This window comes from Denticeps clupeoides, unplaced genomic scaffold (assembly GCF_900700375.1).
Source record: "Denticeps clupeoides unplaced genomic scaffold, fDenClu1.1, whole genome shotgun sequence".
NCBI lineage: Eukaryota > Metazoa > Chordata > Actinopteri > Clupeiformes > Denticipitidae > Denticeps > Denticeps clupeoides.
This window is the reverse complement of record NW_021630096.1, coordinates 263,005-281,752: the sequence shown is the minus strand read 5'-3', so window position 1 is coordinate 281,752 and position 18,748 is coordinate 263,005. Positions and strand designations below refer to the sequence as shown.

General features: G+C 47.2%; 2 pseudogenes; one reads left to right on the top strand and one right to left on the bottom strand.

Annotated features, from left to right (window-relative positions):
• Positions 1 to 8,515: 8,515 nt before the first annotated feature.
• On the bottom strand, positions 8,516 to 9,815 carry LOC114783412 (transmembrane emp24 domain-containing protein 3-like; annotated as a pseudogene).
• Positions 9,816 to 12,682: 2,867 nt separating this feature from the next.
• Positions 12,683 to 15,206, top strand: LOC114783432 (N-myc-interactor-like; annotated as a pseudogene).
• Positions 15,207 to 18,748: the final 3,542 nt, after the last annotated feature.

Below are 18,748 nucleotides of genomic sequence, written 5' to 3'. Positions count from 1 at the left end.
CCAAAACTTCCTCCAACAGCAACTTCTCCCAACCATCCAAGACCAGTCTGGTGAAGAACGATGCCTTTTCCAGCTTGATGGACCATCGTGCCATGAGGCCAAAGTGAGAACTAAGTGGCTCGGAGAACAAAACATTGACATTTTGGTTCCATGGCAGGAAACTCCCCGGAACTTTAATCCAACGGAGAACTTGTGGTCAAACCTCAAGAGGCGGCTGGACAAACAAAAACCCACAAATTCTGACAAACCCCAAGCACTGGTTATGAAGGAACGGGGCGCCGTCAGTCAGGATTTGGCCCAGAAGTTCATTGATGTAATTGTCAAAACAATCCTTTAAAACTTATAAAATGTAATTATACTTCAATACACAACAGAATAAACCCACAAAAAGATCTAAATACATGAAATCAAGTATTTGTGTCATTCTCAAAACTGTACGACTGTATTTTTGTGTTTATTGTGTCTCATTTTCTGTCTTTAACTACACGCCTCACACCTTAAATTCCGTTGTTCCTTGAAAAACGAGAATGACATTCAAGATTGATCTCATCTTATCCCAGGTTTCATTCCCCTACAACATCCCAAAACGCTACACAAGAACCAGCCGCTCTTATTCATTTCTTCACCTGGCAGATGCTGCCATCTAGTGACCAGCTACTGATCCCACGGTTCCAACATCTCCACCGGTGAGGTTTGAAAGGAGGGAAAGCTGGACTGAGATCTTCTTCTCCTCTGGATATCTGTTTTAGGCTGCATATGCTACAGTGTTCCATCGCCCACCACCCAGTGCTGGAGAACCCGGCTGGAACTGAGTGAAGAACCGGATCTTCACGGTTTGAAGCCCAACGCATCATTTGATTTAAAGAAGAGACATCTGTAGAGGAATCAGAAATGATTCTAGTTTAACCGGTGTGTTGACTGGGGGTTGGTAGTAACCGGGTGGGTTTTACACTCTCCTCTAAACCAGGTATTTTCAGCTGCTGGTAGGGTGGTAGTAGCCTAGTGGGTAACACACTCGCCTATGAACCAGAAGACCCGGGTTCGAATCCCGCTTACTACCATTGTGTCCCTGAGCAAGACACTTAACCCTAAATTGCTCCAGGGAGACTGTCCCTGTAACTACTGATTGTAAGTCGCTCTGGATAAGGGCGTCTGATAAATGCTGTAAATGTAAATGTAAATGATCTTCACATCCTGTGTGGGCAGAATGCTCCTGGAATCTCAGTACATTCAGCTCTTATTCACTGCCAGTCTTTTCTTCTTCTGCTGCCGCCTGGGCCCTGAGGCAACCGACGCTGAAATTCTGATGAATAGGGCGGCACAATTAATGAAATTTAAATCACAATTATGATTTAGCCTGCCGTGATTAAATTAAGATGATTGTCGGAGATTAAAATAACCCACCACCAGGGGGCGAACAAAAGCATAGACTGAGTGGCAACCCCAAACTGTGCCAGAGTGACACATGCACGGAGTGTCCCTCATTTGGGGTTGAAAAGGCAACCCTAATAGATATATACACCATAGATATGTACAGCATAGAAATATACACCATATATATACATATATACACACACACACACACACACACACACTAGGTTGCATTCTCTCAGCATGCAGCCATTCCGGCATCTGACGCTACGAGCGGAAATACACGACTTTAGTGCTGTAATAACAAGCAAACGAAGAGTCAAGGCATAACATTTTATTAACTTGTATGTTAGGAAATTTGTTTGACAAATAAAGTTTATTCATGTTACAGACCAGAGCATCAGTCGTCCTGTCCCACCCCACAGGATTGTTCTGGCCCCCTCTATTGCATAGTTAGTTCAGTGTCTATAGTTCTGGACAAATCTATACAAAATGTACCTGCCCTTGGAGTTATTTTTCCAAATAAGCAGGTAAATGGATCTTTCATATTAAATCTTTAAAAACAGAGACCCGAACATCATCTCTTAAGACAGAAAATGTTGATAGGATGGTTTTATCGGCAAAAATCTGAAAGCCTTGTTTACTTACTGTTTAAAATAGAAAGCTCAATAAAAATGCATTTTACCTAAAACAAAGAATAAATGTGACTAATAATTGTGATTACAATATTGATAAATATAATTGTGATGATAATTTTGGCCATAATCGCACAGCCCTAATTCCTCATGCTTCTCCATCAAGCTACCACTCATGTTCATGAAGGTTTTAAGTCAAAATATTTTGATGATGTACCAGCCTGATGACTAGAGAGCCCAGCTACTAGAGAGCAGTCCAGTAGTCCAGTTTAGAGATGACCAGCGACTAGTCAATACTGATTACATGCAACTCCACATTGGCCAGATTAGCTGGTTAAGCCTGGAACTTCTCTTTGCCTCTTCTGAAGAAGCGCATTTCATGGTGGAAGAACTCCACAGACCAGGAAAAATACCTGCTGTCAAATGTGGTGGAGGTTCCATCATGCTGTGTGACCAGTTCAATTTAATTATGCATATTTTCTGTTAATCCCATCAATATAATGCCAAAACTGAAATATTACTGTTTAAATATTGTATGAAAGATATTAAAAAGTGTTGGTATTTTTACAGATCATTGAAAATAATATTAATAATCCAGAATATGAGCCGGTCTTCCCTCTTTACTTAATAGGCGTGGTTTCCACATGAACCACAAGCTACCTGCCTGTCTCACATCAAACACGTCCTCCTGCCTGTCTCACATCGATCTATTGAGGTCTTCAGCATTGGTCCACTGACCATTCACCCTCCTGATTGGCCAGATGGGACAGCCGCTGTCTCGTCTCCTGGTCTTCTCAGCTTCAAACTCTCTATGTTGCTAATTCAACTAATTCAAATTCTACTAACAGCCTACTAATGTTTAAGGTCCCGTCCCCTACGATGTTAGTCTAACTTTTTACTTTTTGATCAAGTGGCCACCCACCCAGCGGAGTTTACAGGCAGCCCAGCGGCGGAGTGGACAGAAGAAGTTGTAGTGAAGGTCCTGGAGCTCGGGCCAGCGGCGGCATCTCTAAGGAACCCCACATCCAGCTCGGACTCCACCAGCGCAACCACAAGTAGGAGAAAAGCCAGGAACAAACTGGTCGTCACAACAATCAGCCATACCACCCTGCCTACCGATGTCCCCTCTGCTGTGACCAAGGAGGCTGGAGAAGCCAGGGGCGGGGTGTGGCTCTGGCTGCTCCGCCCGCTGACCTCCTGCCTGGCGGTTGCTGGGCTCCGTGCTTTGGGATCTAAAGGCTTCTGGTCCAGAGTGGGCGGGGGCTCTGAAATCAGGGCAGCTGGGCTCCCAGACATCCCGCCTCTCCATCAGCCAGTGCTGCTTCAGGGTGGGCGGAGATGGGCGGGGCCAAGACCCTGTCCTTCAGAGAGTCTAGACCTGACATGGAAATAGAAAAAAGCTTTCTCCTCCTACAGGTCCTGTGTGAGTTCGTGTGTCAGTCAGCTTGTCCAGTACGAATTTATGCAAGAAGCCATTTCTCTGCTTTCCGTCTGAATAAACAGACATAAACAGTATAGTGAGTGTGTGTGTGTGTGTGTGTGTTTACCTGGCTCATTGCTGGCTGCAGGGGTGGAGTCAGGGAGGCGGGGACAGAGAGGCAATGCACCCAGCGCTTTACCCAGAATCCTCGGCCCCAATGTCACCACACGGACCCTGAGGTTGCGGTAGCAGTGATTGATCATCCGCAGATGAACGTTCACCTTAGTTTTAATTTGGATCAGACACTTCACCATGACGACGCACGAGCAGCAGCAGGAGGACGGAGAAACGTATGGAGCTTCGTTTATCTCTGGTCTCTGCTGTCCTGCGTCTCTCTCTCACACACGCAGTCAAATATGGAGACCAGATATTAATAGAGCTGCAAATACCGGAACAACAGGGTCAAGGTAGTGTGTGTGTGTGTGTGTGTGTGTGTGTGTGTGTGTACATGTGACATACCTCCTTTTTTTTACCAGAGAGAAATAATGGTTGAACGTAAAAAAAAATGCTCAGTTTGTTTTTTTTATTTCAGTCACTTTTACACCCACAGAACCTCCAACATCATTTATCAGAAACAAACCTGCAAACTGCTGGACATGTACAGAGACAGACGTTCACAGGGGTCACAGGGTCACAGGTAAAAGAAGCCACACTGGTTCTGACCAACCACGGCGGGCGGGGTTCTCAAATCTTCTGGCTGCAGTTTGACCCACAGGATGGTGCTCTGACATTTATAGAAATCATCAGATAATCAGCAAAACACAAGCAATGTAACAATCTGTCCATATCTGCCTTCATTACATATTCCAGGATATTGCTGTTTCACTCAACGAGCACAGCAAAATAATACAAACTTCTTTTACACACACACACACACACACACACACACACACACACACACACAGGTGTTTGTGTTCAGGTGTTGGTGGCCACGCTGCTCTTCTTATCAATGAAGAAGCTCCTCAACATGAGCACCTGCCCGATGCTGACCACAAACAGGATGATGGTCTCTCCAACCGACCAATAGGAAATGCGCTGATTGAGATCCTCTGCCCTGATTCGGTCCTGGGCCTCGCGGAGGCGGTACCAAGTCTGAGAGTCCACCACCACCTTCAGGATCTCATGGATGGAGAGACACGCAGATTCCATCTGAGAATAAACACACACACACACATCATATGTAATACAAACTGTTGTGGGATTTCTGTGTGTGTGTGTGTGTGTGTGTCACCCAGTCTATCACTAATGTTTGCAGAAGCAAACCTGGGGTCTCAATTTTATACACCTGTGGTCATGGAAGTCAGAGGAACAAACCTTTGGAGGGGCGGTGGTAGCCTGGTGAGTAACACACACTACTTATAACTTATAAACTAACAGAGCAGAACGTCCCAGGTTCAAACCCCACTGAATACAATCATGTCCCTGAGGAAGAGTGTCTCCAGGGGGACGGTCACTGTAACAACTGACTAAGTCGCTCTGGATAAGGACGTCTGGTAAATGCTGGAAATGTTTCCCAAGACGCTACACGCTCTCACTCTAACCCTAACCCTAGACTTATTCGAGGGTACATCCCAATACAATATATTACATATTTGATAAAACATCAGAAGTAAGGCCCCTCCCAGATTATGTCCTAAAGAAGCATTTGGTTATGAGCTTTACCTGAAATTAATAAAGATTCACTATAAAAAAGAGCAATATTAAAGAAATACAACCCACAAAATATTTAAACCACATAATTCCAATATTTTCTCACGTTATATATTGAGATGTCCACTGATTATTATAAACAAGACAAAATGGTGTACATTTATGACCATAACCGCGCCTTCAATATGGAGCTCCACAAGGAGAAGGATTCTGTCAAACAACCTCAAGTGGACAAACTAATGAAGATGTTTATGGAAATCCCAAAAAAACATCAGTCTCAAATTGAGCAGCTCCAGGAGATCGGTGGAATTTACCAGCCGTTTCAGGAGGAGAAAGAGCCGCAGAACCAAGAGGTCGAAAAGCTGTTTATTGAGGAGCGGCAGTTTCAGGAGGAGAAAGAGACGGTGGACCAGGATGTCCAAAACCTGCTTAATGAGGACCAGATAGTTCAGGAGGAGTAAGAGCCGTAGAACCAGGAGATAAAACACCTGTTTAAAGAGAATCATATAGTTCAGAAGGAGAAAGAGCTGCAGAACCAGGATGTCCAAAACCTGCTTAATGAGGAGCGACAGGTTCATGAGGAGAAAGAGCTGCAGAACCAGGAGATAAAACACCTGTTTAAAGAGAATCATATAGTTCAGAAGAAGAATGAGCCGCAGAAACAGGATGTCCAAAACCTGCTTAATGAGGACCAGATAGTTCAGGAGGAGAAAGAGACGGTGGACCAGGATGTCCAAAACCTGCTTAATGAGGACCAGATAGTTCAGGAGGAGAAAGAGCCGTAGAACCAGGAGATAAAACACCTGTTTAAAGAGAATCATATAGTTCAGAAGGAGAAAGAGCTGCAGAACCAGAGTCCAAAACCTGCTTAATGAGGAGCGACAGGTTCATGAGGAGAAAGAGCTGCAGAACCAGGAGATAAAACACCTGTTTAAAGAGAATCATATAGTTCAGAAGAAGAATGAGCCGCAGAAACAGGATGTCCAAAACCTGCTTAATGAGGACCAGATAGTTCAGGAGGAGAAAGAGCCTCAGAACCAGGAGATAAAACACCTGTTTAAAGAGAATCATATAGTTCAGAAGGAGAAAGAGCTGCAGAACCAGGATGTCCAAAACCTGCTTAATCAGGAGAAGATAGTTCAGGAGGAGAACGAGCCGCAGAACCAGGATGTCCTTGATGAGGAGCAGCATCAGCAGTCATACATGGACTTAGCTGGTGTCATGCTTCAAGACCCCTCCAAGGACTATCAGATTCTAGAATGCATCGGGGAAGGAGGATCTGGCCAAGTTCACAAAGCCAGGAATCTCAAAACCGGTCACTTGGTTGCAATGAAGATTCAAGAGTGGACCATAAGAACTTCAAGAAGTTTCATGATAGAGTCTCTGTTACTGCAGAGTTTAGTCCACCAAAACATCCCTAAGCTCATGGGCATGTACTCCTGGAAAGGAAAGTTGTACATCTGCATGGAGCTTTACGCAGGTGGAGATCTGGACGACTTCTACACGAGGATGGGGTCCTTGAAAGAAAGCCAACTAGCATTTGTGGCAAAAGAAGTCCTGGAGACTCTCCTTTATCTCCACCAGAAAGGTTACATGCACAGGGACATCAAACCACCTAATATTTTACTGACTGATGCTGGTTGAGGTCCGGCTTGTGGATTTTGGTCTGATGTTAAAGATCAAGAAGAAGTGCAAAGACAGAGCTGGAACCATTCCTTACGTTGCCCCAGAGATCGCGTTAGAATACTTCAGTGATGGCTTCAATGAAAAATGTGATGTGTGGTCTGTGGGAATGACATTACTAGAGCTGGCTGAAGGTGGTTCTTATCTCCTCGGTACCAGCAAGAATTCCATTTTGGAGGACTTGGCGGAAATGATGGAAGTGCCTAGGTTGACAAAGAGGGATAAATGGTCTCCAGTATTTCGCAGTTTTCTGGAGGACGCCCTGACCCTGGATCCGGCAATGAGACCGAGTGCTGAGGTGCTTCTCCAGCAGACTTCCTGAGAAACGTGCGGCGTAAAACATCACCACTGAAGTGGCCCCTGCGCCGCTGGAATTCCTGGTGAAGATCAGGAAATTCTTCAACAAGGCCAAACAAAGTGACAACGTATGATTCCATTTTATTCAAACCTTCACAGCCCGTTGGTTGACCAGGTTTGTTTAATGTGCTATATGGATTAAATGTCAGTGGAGATTTGTGTGGATTCTGAAGTGAAGGAGGAGGCGTCTGGGAGGACTAAAGGGGCCACAAAAGGACCTGCTGAGATCATTTCAGTGATCCTCTCGTTAACAGTTTAGTTTAGTGTGTATCTACATTCTATATATATAATATCTTTGTATTTTTTCTTTTGATTGCACTATGGGTGTTGTGTATTATTTCAATACACGGTATACTGTGTGTACTGTTGTACTGACAATAAACTAATCTTGAATCTTGAAAGTGAGAGTGTTGATGGGCACAAGGCAGAGATCATTCTGTCCTGGTGAAATCATTGTTCTTCCTCGGTTAACTGTGGTGACCTGCAAGGAAACATCTTCAGTCACCAATGTGTTGCATAAAAAGGGCTTCACAGGCAAGAATATTGCTGCTACTAAGATTACACCTAAATGACAAGGAGATCCGGCTGCGGGATCGAGGTGCCACCAGTGCAGAGCTTGCTCAGGAATGGCAGCAGGCGGGTGTGAGGGCATCTGCATGCACAGTGAGGAGAAGACTTTTGGAGGATGGCCTGGTGTGAAGAAGAAACCACTTCTCTCCCAGAAAAACATCAAGTACAGGCTGATATTCTGTAAAAAGTTCAGGGATTGGACTGTGGAGGTCTGGAGTAAAGTCAGTTTCTCTGATTGTTTGTGGCATCTGGAAAAATGATTGTCTGGAGAAGAGAAGGTGACGCCACCATCAGTCCTGTCTCGTACCAGCAGTAAAGCATCCTGAGACCCTTCATGTGTGGGGCTGCTTCTCACTCACAATTTTACCCCAGAACACAGCCATGAATAAAGAACCAAGGTAGAACCAGGTACCAAAACTTCCTCCAACAGCAACTTCTCCCAACCATCCAAGACCAGTCTGGTGAAGAACGATGCCTTTTCCAGCTTGATGGACCATCGTGCCATGAGGCCAAAGTGAGAACTAAGTGGCTCGGAGAACAAAACATTGACATTTTGGTTCCATGGCAGGAAACTCCCCGGAACTTTAATCCAACGGAGAACTTGTGGTCAAACCTCAAGAGGCGGCTGGACAAAAAAAAACCCACAAATTCTGGCAAACCCCAAGCACTGGTTATGAAGGACGGGCGCCGTCAGTCAGGATTTGGTTGACAGCATGTCAGTTTATTTCCATAAACTTGATGTAATGTCAAAAAATTCCTTTTAAAACTGTTATCTTACACCTACAAACCAGCAAGAGACAGCAAGTCACCGCGCCGAGGAAACACACACCAACACAATGATGGCATGCAAACTGGCCTGTGTGTGTGTGTGTGTGTGTGTGTGTGTGTATACGGGGCGTGTGCGAGCATGTACATGGTGTGTGTGTTGTATACGGTGTTTTGTGTGCGTGTATCGGGCGTTGTGTGTGTGTGGGTGTGTGTATTATACGGGGTGTGCGAGCATGTACATGGTGTGTGTGTGTTGTGTGTATACGGTGTGTGTGTGCGTGTATACGGGGCGTGTGTGTGTGTGTGGTGTGTGTGTGTTGCGTGTATACAGGGCGTGTGGGTGCGCTTGCGAGCATGTACATGGTGTGTGTGTATACGGTGTTTGTGTGCGTGTATTCGGGGCGTGTGTGTGTGTGTGTGTGTGTGTGTGTGTGTGTGTGTATATACGGGGCGTGTGCGAGCATGTACATGGTGTGTGTGTGTGTATACGGTGTTTGTGTGCGTGTATTCGGGGTGTGTGTGTGTGTGGTGTGGTGTGTATATACGGGGCGTGTGCGAGCATGTACATGGTGTGTGGTGTGTGTGTTGTGTGTTTGTATACGGTGTTGTGTGTGCGTGTATATACGGGGCGTGTGTGTGTGTATATACGGGGCGTGTGTGCGCGCGCGAGCATGTACATGGTGTGTGTGTGTGTATACGGTGTTTGTGTGCGTGTATTTCGGGGTGTTGTGCGCGTGTGTTCGGGTGTGTGTGTGTGCGTGTATATACGGGGCGTGTGCGAGCATGTACATGGTGTGTGTGTGTGTGTGTGTGTGTATACGGTGTGTGTGTGCGTGTATACGGGCGTGTTTTGTGTGTGTGTGTGTGTGTGTGTAGTAAGACCTGTTGTAAGCGCTGTTCCTCTGTTCATGTCGGGCAGTAGGGGGCGCTCCTCTCCGAACCTGAAGTCCAGGTATATGGTTTTGTGGGAGAAGGTGGAGAACTCGTTGCTGAAACAGACCCTGTAGACCCCCTTGGTGCTGGTGGTATGGGAGAAGCTGTCGTACTGCTTCTTGCGCTCCTGGTACAGGACGCGGTCACCGGGGTCCGACACGACGCAGTCCACGTCGTAGTTCCCTCCAGCGATCACCTGGGGGCCAGAGAAGCAAGGACACGAAGACACGTCATCACACGCAGAGCGGCCGCGGGATGAAACGGGACGAATGTCGCCGCGATCAGACGTGTGACCTGGAAGTCGACGTGGAACTGCTCCCCGCTCTCCACTCCTCGTAAAAACACTGCTTCTCGTTGTCCGTAACTCGAACGTTAATTCGGTGGAGGCGCGGCGCGGGCGAGCAGCGGCAGCAGCAGGAGGAATAACGTCATCCTGCTCGGTTTATTCTGGAACCAGGAACGACCCTTCAACAACTCGCAGCTGAAGTCGCAAAAACAAAGTTCATCCTCAACACGCCTGACGTGGCGCTCAGCACCTGAGGGTGGGCGGGGCAGCGGCGCCGGGTTGCCAGATTCCCGCGGGGAACCACGCCGTAAGGCGCGGCCCGGTCTTCGTTTAAAAGACGGACTTGGCAACACGGCGTTTATTCAGCAGGTCGAGGTCAAAGGCGGAAGTTTTACACCGGGTCACACTTCTGCTGGAACAGTCATAATAAAAGTCCGACTTTTATAATAACGGAACCGATCAAACCAACAAAACAATTGGTTCATTTTAGTGGACACCGAACATTTGAAGTGAAAATGAGTGATTGTCATTGTTAAACACAGCACACGTGACACAGTGACATGGTGAAACGTGTCCTCTGTATTTATCCATCACCCTTGGTGAGCAGTGGGCACCATGACAAGCGCCCGGGGAGCAGCGTGTGGGGACAGGACCTTCATCAAGGGACCTCAGTGGCACCTTGGCGGCTCGGATTCGAACCCACAACCTTCTGATTATGGGCCGCCACCGCTGGCCTAAAACTTCTCTCAGAATGGGATTTTAACAGCATTTACACTTTACATATAATGGTACAATATCAAGTACATTTAAATACGATTTATAATAATACCACAATAAAAAATGACATGAATAATACATTAGTAAAATTAATTTTACATTTGGGCCATCCCAAAAGATCAGGAACAACACACTTTCGACGCGTCTCTTTTCTGTTTTCACTTTCTGTTCTGCTCACTTTCGTTTTTCCTGACGCGCAGATTTCAGATCACACGGACCGCGTTCCACGTTTAATCTCACGATGGAGAGTTTCACACGTCCAGAACCGCGGTAAGCATGTCAAACGCGAATCGTCAGTCGAGTGTAAACCGAGAATAAATCCGTAGCCACGTCACGTCACGAAAGTGGGGAAATGAAAAGCCAGAATAATGTTTTTTTTTCCACATAAACACACCAATGCACCAAGATTACTGGGGATTTCCTCTCCGATCTAACCTCAGTAACCAACAGCGTCTTCAGTTGGACACTGAACGTCACCTTAGCCGAACATCTGGTCCCTGCAGATTCAGGAACTTCTGAGATTTGGGCTCGTTGTGGCACCTGCAGTCCAGTGGATTGGCAATGTGATTCCACAACCTCCATGACCTGATAAGGACCTTTCAGTGTGCCACATCCTCGCCCTTTCCCCTTCGACGAGGACACACGCAGGCCCCCCGACCATGAGTAAGGAAATAGGGGGAGAACTGTGTGCTGGCATACGTCGTGGTGTTGTAAGCAAGCGCCACCTGCTTGACATGCCCATCCATTTCACCCCCACGGTCCAGACAGGGTCCAGAAGCGGCAGCTGATCAATCAGCATTGAAGGGCGTGGTCCAAGTCTTTGTTATCCCCAGCAGCCGACAGAGGCCTTGACTCAGCTCAGCTTCAAATTGGCAACCCAGGTGGCTCTGCAACCGCTTGGGCACGAACCAGCACATAATCCTCAAAGGGGGACTGTGCCACTGTATGTGCATTCTCAAGAACACATTTGTTGAAAGCACATATCTATTTCCTCAAATGGCCTCAGACCCCCCTGGGGAGCCTGGCATGCCACTGTTGGCACTGTTCTCACCAGTTCTTAATGTCCCTGAATGTCCCGTACCACGACCCGCAGAGCTGTCGTAAATGTGGAAATTGTGCATCGCATAAAATGAACTTGAATTGTGAGAACTGAATTTCCCTCACATTTTAAGGGATGTAAATGCAGTTTCAGTTTCCTGGAATTCACATGCAATTTAATACGTTCAGATTCAGTTCGTACACGTCACGTAAGCGAGCTGACGGGAGAACAAGCGCAGAGGCGGGACATACTGCAAACAATGATTTATTAATAAGGAACAAAGGGGAGAACAGAAACAAACCCGCAGGCGTGTGGCGATTGCCAGAGCTCATAAAATGTTGCATCCTCGATGGGCTGCTCAACTAGTCCTTCTAACCAGGCTCCAGCCATGGAGCCCTGATGTCAACCAGGTGGGTTTCCAGGTGCACCCAATCGTGCAGTACAATTCAATTCAGATTCAAATATATTCAGTTCAATTTAAGTTTCTACTGGAACAAATCTCTGCCCCTACACTCCTTGTAAATGAATGAATGTCTATCAGGGGCCAAGGTGGAATACAGATTAAAGATGTGATTTTTAGTCATCAGACATGTAATTATGACCGAGCTAATGAATAAATTGATAGAGAAGTGGATTTTGAAAGTATAGCAATCATTTTATGTTCAAATAGTGTTCAAGGGTGTTAGTAGCCTAGTGATTAACACACTCGGCTATGAACCATTTTGTGGTTCATACCATTGTGTCCCTGAGCAAGACACTTAACCCTGAGTGTCTCCAGGGGGGGACTGTCCTGTAAATGCTGTAAATGTAAATGGTATAGAAATGGAAGAGTGATTGTGCTAGAATAGATCCAATACTGATACCTATGTAGCATCATATAGTATCGATATTTAGGGACTGATGATTACCTGGAACAAACCTGTGTTCTGTAGTAGAACCTTGAATTATAATAACTGTAATAATCTGTGTTTGGTTGGCAGCTTGTGAGCATTTCAGAGGAACAGCAGCTGGTCCAGGCTGGAGAGATCTGCTGAAGTGGAAGGTGCTGCCTTGTGGTGAAACCAATGACAATATTGACACTACTAGAACACAAAGAGGCCATCAAACATTTCTGCATTCAATCTGTCTAGGTAATGCTGGAGAAAGCAGAGGAGGAGAAGTCAAGGCTCCTCCTGGAGAAACTAGATGCTGAGGACGAAAAGAAAAAGGCTCAGGAAGCAATGCATCTCTGTCTCCAGGAACAGGAGGCAGCTGGAGGGGAAATACAGCAAAATGTTGAAGGACATGCAGGTAAATATATCAGAATAACCCTGCATTGAAGGGCTGATGATTCCATTTGACGGTTCTGATTCTGCTGCTAAGGAACAGACCGAAGGTCCTTCAGAAGGAGAATAAAGACCTGACGGTGAAACTAGAGGTCTTTCAGGAGAAGATGAGGACCAAAACAGAGGAGACAGCTTCTCTCAAACAGAGGTTCCAAGGTGTGTGCTTCAGTGTCCAGACCTCATTCAGACAAAAAGTAGATAAAAGTTCTGACCCAGGAGAGTTCCGCCCCTTCTCGTTGTACTCTACTCCTCTGGTTCCATTTTGTTGTCAGATTAAAGCTGAAATTCCAGAGAAGCGAGTGAAGTTCACTGGCCCAGAGGATCACGGGGACTCAAGTGAGGAGACTACCGGGATCTTTACCATTACCCAGAGACCCTCGTTTCTCCTGCAGGGCGGTGAGGCACTCATCACATTCGAGGAGGAAAGGGTAAGTGATGTTCTGCAGAGGCCTGCTGTTCTTTACTCTTATTTATTCTTCTACTGTACCGAGGCCTTAGTTGACCTCCATTTTTTTCTGGTCTAGTGGCCGACCAGATACTGGCGCCTGGCCAAGTGTCAGGTGACTTGTGACAAGAACAAAGATGAGTGTGAAGCCACTCTGCCTGACTCTGGAGCCTTCCGTCAAGTTTGAGGTGCGGTTCCTCAGATGTTCCGAAGGCAGGCAGTTCTGCTGGTTCTGCCTTCTAACTGTGGATGTCTGTGTTTTAGGTGCATCTTAGTGTCTCCAAGAGGATGGTACAGTTTTGGAATGCACCGCCAGTCCTGCCAGAGGAACGTATGAAGGACAGGTTGGAGATGAGCTTCTCCCGCCCGAGCCGTGGTGGGGGGAGAGGGTGGAGAGGTCTGGTACGATAGAGAACGCATGCAGCGGGCGGATCCTGTTCCTCAGCAGTGGGGGTGTGTGTGTGTCCTGACATTACAGCACATTGGTGGAATAATGCACGTCTCATTATGTCATTTCCTTCTGTCAGTTGCTGAGAACCTGGTCCTGAAGAGGAAGTTCGGTGTTGATGCCAACCGGGAGATGATGGTTGATGTTGCTCCACTTTACCAGTACAAGCTCCGCAAGTTCCAGGTCAACTCTGCTTCTCTGTGTGTGTATGTGTGTGTATGTGTGTGTGTGTGGAGATTTTAGTGTCACGTCCACGGGCTGACGGGGAAGGAAGCGCAGAAACGGGACATACTGGGAACAATGATTTATTAACACAAACACAAAAAGAAAAAAAAAGAAAAAAAAAAACGGGCAGTGGTGTCCTAGCGGTTAAGGAAGCGCCCCCGTAATCAGAAGTTTTCTGAGGTCCCACTGAGCAAAGCACCGTCCCCACACACTGCTCGCCAGGGCGCCTGTCATGGTGCCCACTGCTCACCAAGGGTGATGGTTAAATGCAGAGGACAAATTTCACTGTGTGCACTGTGTGCTGTGCTGCTGTGTATCACATGTGACAATCACTACACTTTACACATTACACATTACACACAAAGGGGAAAAACAAAGGAAACCAACAAAAACGAACCCGCAGGCGTGTGCCGCTTGCCAGAGCTGAAAACAGACATGAAGTATGTAAAAGATTCCACATCAACGCTGGACTGTTGCATTCAGGTTTTATGGAGTCCTGATCCATTAAAGTGAAGTGATAGTCATTGTGATGCACAGCACACGGTGACACGGTGAAACGTGTCCTCTGTATTTAACTGTATTTGCGTCTGTACGTGTACGTACGGAAGAGTCTTTTCCCTCGAAATCGAGCCATCAGGAACATTGTTTAAGAAGCAGCGTTAACAAAAACTGGACTTTTATTTGGTGATTATCCAGTATTTTGTGTGTGGTTTTGAACCAATCAGCTGCCAGAAACACAAACACGTGGAATAACTGGACCTGGATGATCATTTTCCCGACGTTCAACATACTTGTAGTTCAGTTGTATTCAGACACGACAGTCAGATTCCACTCGGGATTGGAGACACGGTCTAAAAGATCATGTTCTAGTATCCAGGCGGAAACTTTCATTTAAATTAATCAGAAACCCCTCTGTTATCACCACAGACGTACTGCGGGGCTCCCAGACGGACTGTCCTGCTGCGGGGGGTTGAAGATGTGATGGAGGAGGAGGACCTGCAGGACCACCTGGAGATTCACTTTCAGAAGCCCAGCAACTATGGAGGTGAGGTGGAGAGCATCCGCTACGTCTCCACCGGGAAGGAGCTGCTCGCCTTCTTCAGTGAAGACACAGCTGAGGCTTAGAAGCAATTCAGACCTTCTACTGTCTGTGTAGACCTCTGGTTCTGATCTGTTTTCTTCCTCAGTGGATTCGACTGTGTGGTTTCCATGTAATGGACTGTTGTTAAAGATTTTCTGTTTTATTCTGAAGGAAAATAAAAAGATTTGGGGTGAATGTTTGGTATTGGGCTGGCTTTCTGACAGCAGCTGCACACCTCTGGTGGATTCCTGGGACCTTCAGGCTGAATGGGCGGGTTTCCCTCGACAGAACCGTGACCCAGTGACTTCACCTTGACGTTGGACGAGTCGTTGTTAATTATGCAGAGCGTGATGTGAACGTTGAAATGTGGCGGCACTGGCGCTTCTGAAATGTCATCTCGACTCCTGGCATTTCCACCAACGCCGGGGTGAAGTCAGAACGTCACCACCGCCGCCGGCTGCAGGTCATGAACGCCGTGATGGGCGTCACCAGACAATGATATTCTGATTCAAATCTGCCTGCATTCAGGGTCTGTGTGTGTGTGTGTGTGTGTGTGTGTGTGTGTGTGTCACCTGCCAGCTGTTCTCAGCTTAACATTCCCGTGGTCTTTCTGAACGAGATGGTGACCAGTAGCAACAGTCACACATACACACTTCACAGATTTCATATTCACACATTACACACACCAGATACTGAAGTGACACTTTAAATGTCACAGGTTAGGAACAGGACAAACGTTCCATTTGTCTCCTCATTAGAACTCGTTGACGGGATCAGTGTTGATTAGCATTTCTCGCCAGAACAGCTCTGAAACACAAGATTACAAGTTCCTCAGTATATCTGATCCTGGCTGATATCGTTGGGCTGGGGGTCAGGGGTCAACTGAGAAGGATCTGCTTCAGCATCCAGAGTCTGATCATTACAGTGTTTCTCTCATGTTTGAATTTTTGATTTCCAGTTTCTGCTGGAAGTGAACTGGTTAACGTGTGACCTGCAAGGTCGAAGTTAGTTCACTTTAACCAGCCAGTCATGTTGTGTGTGTGTGTGTGTGTGTGTGTGTGTGCGAGGGAGAGAGCGAGCGAGAGAAAGAGACACACCCACCCACCAGATCTCCCATATAAAGCTCAGTCTGCGCCACAGCGTGTGTGCCTGTCCGCTGGCTGAGGATGATGAAGATGAAGTCCACGTCCCGTGTCCGGTCGGTGGCTCAGCGCTCGCTGCTGTCCGGCCTGCTGCTGATCTGCGTCTGCGCGTCTTTCGCGGCCGCAGTCAGCGTGGACCTGACGGAGCTGCGCAACAAAGTGGCCAAAATCAAAGTGAACCCACGCGGGAACCTGTGGGCCACAGGTGAGAGTCTTCTTCATCATCACCACTCTGCTTCTGTATATCTGAACGTCTGAGCCACGCACTGATCTGTGTCTCTCAGGTCACTTCATGGTAAAAAGAGCGTGAGGGAGCGGGAGGTTTTACCAGAACAGACAGAACCGGGCGACCTGATCGAAGCAGCGTTGAGAGTGGCGCTACAGGAAACCCGAGACAGTCCGGTAAGCCAATCAAAAAGGGTGTGAAGATGGAGAATGAGGTGGAGAATGAACACGGGTGGTGTAGTTGGAGTATGAAGTGGAGTTTGTGTAGTTGGAGAATGAAGTGGATGTGGTGTAGTTGGAAAATGGTGTGGAGGTTGTGTAGTTGGAAAATGAGGTGGAGATGGTGTAGTTGGAGAATATGGTGGTGTAGATGGAGAATGAGGTGGAGGTGGTGTAGTTGGATAATGGGGTGCCGGTCGTGTCTGGCGCCTGGGTGCGGTGGTGTCGTTCGCGCCTGGGTGGCGGTTTTGTCTTGGCGCCTGGGTGCCGGTGGTGTCGTTGTGCGCCTGCTGGTGTCGTTGGCTCCTGGGGTGGAGGTGGTGTAGTTGGAGAATAGGGTGGAGCTGGTGTAGTTGGAGAATGAGGTTGAGCTGGTGTAGTTGGAGAATAGGCTGAAGGTGGTGTAGTTGGAGAATAGGTAGCTGGGTCGATGGTCTGTGGGGGTGGTGTCGTTGTAATAGTGTGGCGGTGGTGTCGTTGGCGCCTGCGGTGCCGATCGTGTCGTTGGCCTGCGGTGGGGTGGTGTCGTTGTCCCTCTGTGGCGGTGGTGTCGTTGGCGCCTGCGGTGCCGCTCGTGTCGTTGCGCCTGCGGTGCCGCTCGTGTCGTTGGCGCCTGCGGTGGCGGTGGTGTCGTTGGCGCCTCGGCTGAAGGTGGTGTAGTTGGAGAATAGGGTGGAGGTGGTGTAGTTGGAGAATAGGGTAGAGCTGGTGTAGTTGGAGAATGAGGTGGGGGTGGTGTAGTTGTAAAATAGTGTGGAGGTGGTGTAGTTGGAGAATGAGGTGAAGATAGTGTAGTTGGAGAATGAGGTGGGGGTGGTGTAGTTGTAAAATAGTGTGGAGGTGGTGTAGTTGGAGAATGAGGTGAAGATAGTGTAGTTGGAGAATGAGGTGGGGGTGGTGTAGTTGGAGAATAGGCTGAAGGTGGTGTAGTTGGAGAATGAGGTGAAGATAGTGTAGTTGGAGAATGAGGTGAAGATAGTGTAGTTGGAGAATGAGGTGGAGGTGGTGTAGTTGGAGAATAGGGTGAAGGTGGTGTAGTTGGAGAATAGGGTGGAGGTGGTGTAGTTGGAGAATGAGGTTGAGCTGGTGTAGTTGGAGAATAGGCTGAAGGTGGTGTAGTTGGAGAATAGGGTAGAGCTGGTGTAGATGGAGAATGAGGTGGAGCAGGTGTAGTTGGAGAATAGGGTGGAGGTTCTTCTGCAGGTTACTGACTGCTCTGTTGTCTTCTGGACTCCAGGACTCTGACCTGTTGATGAAGATTGTGGAAAAGTCCATGTGGAGTAGCAACAGGAGGTGAATTGTGGAGGAGAACGTTCCTCCACAGAAGCAGATCAGGTGCCCAGTGACTGTCATGTATTTCTTATATATCAGATATTTGATGTATTTGTTATATATAGGAAATGTGATGTATTTATGATTTTAATTGTGTGTTTTTTATCATGCATTTATTTGCTCTATGACACTGTTGGTATGAAATGCTTTATACTTAATAAATGATGCACATTTGTTGGATCCGGTCAAAATATCTAAGTATTGATTCATTTATTCTAAACAGTAGAGATCGGGAGGGATGAAGTTTTCACTGTTCATCCCCTGGTACAGAGCAGATCACTGACGTTACTCAGACGTTCTCAGAACGTTTCTGACACATTACTCTCAGGCAACAGCAGGTCAGAGCACAGAGCCACACACACACACATTAACACCCAAATTAAATAAGGAACTAAGAGAACCTCCAGAGAACTTCACAGTGAAACCAGGGTGATTTTACATCCAGAGACAATGGTGAATGTGTGTGTGAGAGAGAGAGAGAGAGAGAGACTGTATTGCTGTTGACAAAGAACAGTTGGTTCCTGTGAGAAGGTCAAACCAAAGGGGTGTGTCCAGTCTCTGTTCTATATGGGACAGGGGGTTTTGACCCAGGCACCAGGCCAAACTCCGCCCCCTTCTCCACCGCCCACCAACCATCGTCCCCCGGGTCCACGTCTTCCTTTGGTGACGGACAGCTCATCAGTCTCCTGCCAGAAGGGACCAGATGTTTACATGGATTCATTAGAAGTGATGATGGATGTGCGGTTGCAGGGTTTAC